This window comes from Triticum dicoccoides, chromosome 2B, assembly GCF_002162155.2.
Source record: "Triticum dicoccoides isolate Atlit2015 ecotype Zavitan chromosome 2B, WEW_v2.0, whole genome shotgun sequence".
Lineage (NCBI taxonomy): Eukaryota > Viridiplantae > Streptophyta > Magnoliopsida > Poales > Poaceae > Triticum > Triticum dicoccoides.
The window spans coordinates 713,391,773-713,398,917 of NC_041383.1; positions in this window are offsets into that span (position 1 = coordinate 713,391,773).

The window sequence follows — 7,145 nt, forward strand, 5'->3', positions numbered from 1 at the left end:
TTTACAACAAATAATTTGTACACAAAAATATTAGAGTAGATTGTATATGCAAATTAGACCATTACTTACAACAAATAATGTGTACACAAAAATATTAGAGTAGTTGTATATGCAAATTAGACCATTACTTTAGGTCTACAACCCCAAAAGCATATAAGCACTACCCAAATATTAATTGGAATCCTAACATGATAAAAACTATAGGGTGAAACTAAAACTAAAGCCAAAACATAAAGCTCCATGCATATACAACGACACACCATAATCCATAGCCACCATTTATGATACGTGCAAGCGTTCCTCGGGTGAGTTTATGTCACGCAAGAGCGAGACAGACGTACGCCTCACCTCAAGAAAAGCGTGATGTAGGCCGGCCCAGTAGCGTTAGTTTGTTACTTGTTCGTTCGAGACTTTCATTCATTTTGTTTCATTTTTTAATTTTGTTTATATTTTGAAATATTTTAAATATATATATCTAAAAGTTACCTTACTTATAATTTAACAACGTTCACCACACATTAAAAAATGTTCACAAAAAATGTAGAAATTTGTTCGCGCAATTTTAAAAATTGTTCACACCATTTAAATAATCGTATCATTCAAAATGCCTGCACGTTTAAAAATATGTTCATGAACCTTTTTATATAATGTTCATGAAAATTTAAAATTGTTCATGTAATAATTATAAAACTTGTACCATTCAAAATTTGATTGTATCATTTTAAAAATATGTTCAAAAACACTTGAGAAACGATTGAATGTATTACAAAAATGGTCATGGTATTTTTGAATAATGTTCAGCATGTGCTTAAAATTGTTACCTGGTACTAGAAAAACTAATATGCATTTTACAAACGCTCAACTTGTATTCCGTTAAAATATTCACCCTCTATTTAGTAAATGGTCTACGTCTACCTTAACCAGCTCAACCTGTATGAGAAAAACGTTTAACTTCAATTTTTTGTAAGTCAACATGCATTTCAAAAAAAAAGAGGGAAAAACTCAAGAGAAGGAAAACCCGATAGAGAAAAAGGAAAAGATATAAGAAAAGTGAAGGAAAAACTAAAAAACCAAAAACAAACATAAAATAAATATATAAAAAACAATTCGAAACAAAGAAAAGGACCCTGATATCCATTTGGCGTCCGTCTGGGAGGGGTCCCACCGAACCTTTTTGTTCACGCTGGGAGGAGCGACCTAGCAAACCTCCCGCAGAAAAAGGGGTGTTCGCGCTGGAGCGCCCTCCTATTGAAAAGAACAGAGGAGCACTTCACTAAAACTACTTCGTTAAATAAACGTGGCCAATAAAATTGTCTACGAGTAAGCACATGTTGAGTAGTGCAAAGGTGTTAAGCTGGGATTGGTAGCTGCAAAAATAAAAATTAGCATAAAAGAAGTTGCAAAAAAGTTACCAGTATTTTGAGAAAACATGGAAAATATCGATGAATTTAAACCATTTGAAAAGAAATGAAGTGAACATATAATTTCCTTGCCAAAACTGCATTTAAGATTGCGTATTGTACAATGACTATTATACAAAAATAAAGTTGGCATGACAAAAACAAGTGACATGGAAAATTTTAGTGAAAAAAGATGATTCGTGTCATAACAATTATTACCTAGTCCAAGTGAAGCAAATGCTATGTAAACTTGTTTTCCGGGAAGTGATATGGCAACTGTTTTTAAATGCTTTAAAAAGGTCATGGTAAATGCAAAAAAGTGCTTTGAATTGTTTAGTGTTCTAATAAATCTAAGAAATGCCACCTCCTGAACACTTATGTCAAAAAGCAAAACCGTGGTACAATATTAGATTTGCCTTGTTATAAAAAGTATATTTTCCATGTTATAAAAGTAGATTTTCCATATTATAGAACATTGCATTTGTCAGTTTGCCATTACAAAAATATATTTTTCGAACATTTGCACATGGAAAATTAGCTCTTTAGATCACGTCAAATGAATAGAAAAACTGATTGCATCATGTCAACTATACATATCATGGCAAAAATACTACCCTACATCACTACAAATTAAAAGTTGATCTCTTTGAATTATCTCTAAATTTCCATGGTAATGATGCCATGCTACAAAAAATAAAATCCACATGCTCCAAAATAATAAAATTTCCATCGTTAAAAAGTAAATTTTGAATTTGGTCCAAAAAGTATGAATTATCAAGGTCCATACGCTAAGTTTACCATGATGCATAAACCTAAACTTGCCATGATCCATAAACTAAATTTTCCAACAAAACATAAACTAGAATTTACCATGGCAAAACATGAGAAAAAATTGGTGACACGGGCAAAAAAATTTAAAAAAATGAATGGAAGTGTCACGTAGGAGATTTTCAAAAATACTATTAACTTCAATTTGCCATGACAAATTTTGTTTTGTTAAGATGGCAAATTAGCTCTTTAGATCATTGCAAAAGTTGTAAGATTTGTGCCATGGCAAAATTTGTGTTGGTAAGATGGCAAATTTTGTATTGGTGGGCATGGCAAAAGTTATAAGATTTTTGCCATGGAAAAATTTGTATTAATGATATGTCAAATTTTGTACTGGTGGCATTGCAAAACTTGTAGGGTTTTTTCCATGGCAAAATTTATATTGGTGACATGACGAAGAAGTTGTGAAGATTTTTGCCATGGCAAAAAGTGTATTGGTTACATGGCAAAAAAATGAATGTGAGATACAAATTATGCATTCTAATGATATTTGCCATGGCAAAAACATCTATTGATAACATGGAAAAAAATGGATTCGAGACATTTAAAGAGTTTTAAGATTGTTTCCATGGCAAAAAGATTTAACAAGTTATGAATTGCATGATATTTGCCATGCGCAAACATTCTTTTACAATGGAAAAAATGGTTACCAAACTTATGAATCTAGACTTGCCATGGGCTTGATCAATAGGTCTAAAAAAGTGTCGATGTTTTGAAAATTTTACATGGCGAAAACAATACAAAAAACACAATAATCAACAACTTTGCCATGTTCTAGCAACAGAAATTTCAGAAAACTGCCATGTCAAATTTGTAAATATTGGCATGACATTCTTACAAAAGAATTGCCACGGTTTATTGAGAACAACATCTATAAATTCCCATGGAAGTAGTACTAACAGCTTCAGAAACACAACAATACATATTATGTTTTCTTGCCATAGCAAAGCAAACATGATTTTGACATGGCCACACACTTTGTGTTTCCATGGCAACATATTATGATGTTTGCCATGGTAAGAAATAATTTAAATTGGGATGGCAGCAAAAGTTGAGGCGACATTTTAACAAAATTTGTGTTTGGATGACAAAAACATATTTTTGAGTTGCCATCAACTACAATTTCTAAAGATTGCCATGGAAAATTGGTCAATTAGCATCACAACAAAAGTAAACAGTTTATGCAAACTCATGAATGATTGAGAAAATGAATCATACAAAATTTACAACATTTGGACTGAGCTGAAAAAAGTGCATCGCCAACAGTGCCGAGCTAGTGACATAAACTGAGTTAATTGCACAGAAGTACCATAATTATGGCATCACATGCAGATTGATACCATGAATGCTAATTTTTACGTGTCAGTACCAAGAATATGCCAGGCCGTTGCAAATAGGTCTAAATTACGTATAAACACGTATTGACGGTGTATCTGACCGGCGGGGCCCGCCCGTCAGGTGCCGACGTGGCATGTTTTTGCAGAAAACCCCCTTACGTTGTATGTAATCATAAAAATGCCCAAATTTTTGGCAGGAAAAAGGCTCCATGAGAGGCGTTCCCTTTCTTATACTTGTCTGAAGTGCTGGGCCGGCCCACCGAGGCCTGCATTTTTTTAAATTTCGCACTTTAAATGGCGCGCGTGTTGGGCTCGTTCGTTGCCCCGGTTAGTATTCGTTTCATTTCTCTTGTGCTTTTAGAATGCATGGTGAACATTTTATTAATATACGCTGAACACTTTCTGCTTATAGTGAACATTTCTCAATGCACGATGAACTTTTCTTTACAAACGGTGAACATTTTCTTAATATAATAAACTTTGGTAATATCCGTTGAATATATTTGAAATGGAAATTGAACATTTTTTTACTATAGGTTGTTCAATTTTCTTACGATAAAGAACATTTTACTTAATTCGAGGTATTTTTTTTGTAATTTATGGTGACATTTTTATTAATACACGGTGAGTTTCAAGATTATTATGGTGAATATTTTCTTAATACATGGTGAAATTTTTGTATTTCACAAAATGTTCAGTATGTATTAAAACTTATTGTGTAAAATCAATTTGCATTTCAAGAAATCCTTGATTATTTTAATAAAAGTTGAAAAGTTTTAATGCATTTCTTAAATTATTATGATCACACAATTATTTTTAATACATGTTCTGCACCATGTTTCTAAAATTTAATGCATTTAAAATTATATGTTCAACTTCTAATGCATTGATTGCAAGAATGATTAAGAAACCGGGGCAAAAAGTTCTTGAAACTCATCGTGTATCAAGAAAATGTTCACCATAAATTACAAAAAGTTCACCGCGCATTATGTAAAATGTTCATCATATCTTAAGAAAAAGTTCAAGATATATTAGAAAAATGTTCGGTTTGCATTTAAAATATGTTCAACATTTATTATAATGGGGAAAATGTTAATCTTTTGTAAAGAAAAAGTTGACAACCTGTATTAAAAATAATTGTGTAATCTTAATAAATTTTAGAAATGCATTAAAACTGTCCAATTTTTATAAGAAAAATCGACGTGTTTCTGGAAACGCAAGTATGATTTTTACACAATAAAGTTTTTAATACATGCTGAACATTTTTTGAAATGCAAAAATATTCTCTACAAATTAAAAAATTGTGTAATCACAATATTCTTGAAACTCATCATGTATTAAGAAAATGTTCACCATAAAGTACAAAAAGTTCACTGTGCATTCTAAAAGCACAAGAGAAATGAAACGAATAGTAACCGGGGCAACGAACGAGCCCAACACGCGCGCCATTTAAGTGCGAAACAAAAAAACGCAGGCCTCGGTGGACCATCCCAGCGCTTCAGACACGGTATAACGAAACGAACGCCTGTATTAATTGCGAGCTGCGCTGTGGAGTGGTGGTTAGCGTGTGGCGGCTGTGGACTGCTAGTCGCAGGTTCTATTCCTGCCGTCGCCTTATTTTCTGTTTCTTTTATTTATTTGTTCAAGTGGCGGAAAATTTCAAACCAGTCAAAATTCGGTGGTGGAAATTGCGAACAAAAAAGAAAGCCTCTCATGGAGCCTTTTTCCCGCAAAAAAATTGGGCATTTTTGTGATTAAATACAATGTAAGGGGGTTTTCTGCAAAAAACATGCCATGTCGGCACCCGGTGGCCGGGCCCCGCCGGTCAGATACACCGTCAATACGTGTTTATGCGCGGCTTGACACAATCTTGGTACTAACATGTAAAAATTAGCAGTCTTGGTATCAATCTGCATGTGATGCCCCAGTTATGGTACTTCTGTGCAATTAACTCACATAAACTGGACATGTTCAGTAAGACTGTCCTTCAACTGAGGGGTCATATGTGCAGCGGACTAGGTCCCAGCGCCCGACCAGCCGGAGAAGATGAGGAGAATGTGCCCGTCGCCCATGGCCAACGCATGGTCGACGTGTTAGAAGAATGCATGGCCGTGGAGGGCGCTGCAGCGCAGGATGGCACCGTCGCCTCCGAGAAGCCGCGCATCGGACGAGGTCCCCGGCGTCTGATAAGCCGGCGAAGACGAGGGGGAGGGTCTCGTCGCCCATGGACGCCATGCTCAGAGAAGACGCGACCGTGGTGGGCTTCGAAGCGAGGGATGGCACCATCGACTCGAAAAGGGCCGCTTAGTGGATGAGGTCCTCGGCGTCCGAGGTGTCAGAGAACATGAGGAGGAGGTTCCGTCGCTCATAGGTAGCTTCGGGTCGCCGTTCTCGAAGAAAGACGTCGCTGAGGTGGGTGCTGAGGTGATGGACGACGTCGTCGCCTCCATGTAGCTGGTGCGGGACGACCTGGTGCCGTTATTGATCCTCTCGGCCGCGCAGTCGCGACAGGTGCGAAGTTGCGTGGCGAGCCCGTCTCCACCGTGCCGGCCCGCCTCCGCCGTGAGACACCATGATTTGGTCAGCCATCTTAAAATGTGGCGACGAAGGGAGAGAAGACAGTGGGGAAGTGGCATCGAGGGGGGGACGAATGGAGCTGCGAGTGTATAAGCGCTGTCGTTGCATGTATTGCAAAAACTCTCACTCTATATTAAGAAAATCTTCACAATTTTTATAATAAAGAATTCATTGCTTACTTGAAAAATGTTCAACGTACATCACAAAACTGTTCAATGTATATTTAAATTTTTTTCAGCATATGGCAAAAAATGTTCAATGTTTACTTTTTTTCATCGTATACTACAATATGTTCATTGTATATTTAAAAATCCTCAATACTCAACATTTTTCCTTTCTGATTCGCTACTACCTTTAGTTCTTAAATGTCCGCGTCCTAAGATCCATAAATACTCAGTTGTTCAAGTGGTAAAGAATTTTTACTCTCTATCGGGAGGTTGCCAACCGGTCAGATACACCGTCAATACGTGTTTATGCGCGGCCTGACACAATCTTGATACTGACATGCAAAAATTATCAATCTTGGTACCAATCTGCATGTGATGCCCCAGTTGTGGTACTTCTGTGCAATTAACTCACATAAACTGTCGCCTTCGGGAAGCCGCGCATCGGACGAGGTCCCCGGCGTCTGATAAGCCGGCGAAGACGAGGGGGAGGGTCTCGTCGCCCATGGACGCCATGCTCAGAGAAGACACGACCGTGGTGGGCTTCGAAGCGAGGGATGGCACCATCGACTCGAAAAGGGCCGCTTAGTGGATGAGGTCCTCGGCGTCCGAGGTGTCAGAGAACATGAGGAGGAGGTTCCATCGCTCATAGGTAGCTTCGGGTCGCCGTTCTCGAAGAAAGACGGTGGGTGATGAGGTGCTGAGGTGATGGACGATGTCGTCGCTTCCAGGTAGCTATTGCGGGACGACCTGGTGCCGTTATTGATCCTCTCGATCGCGACAGGTGCGAAGTTGCGCGGCGAGCCCGTCTCCGCCGTGCCGGCCCGCCTCCGCCGTGA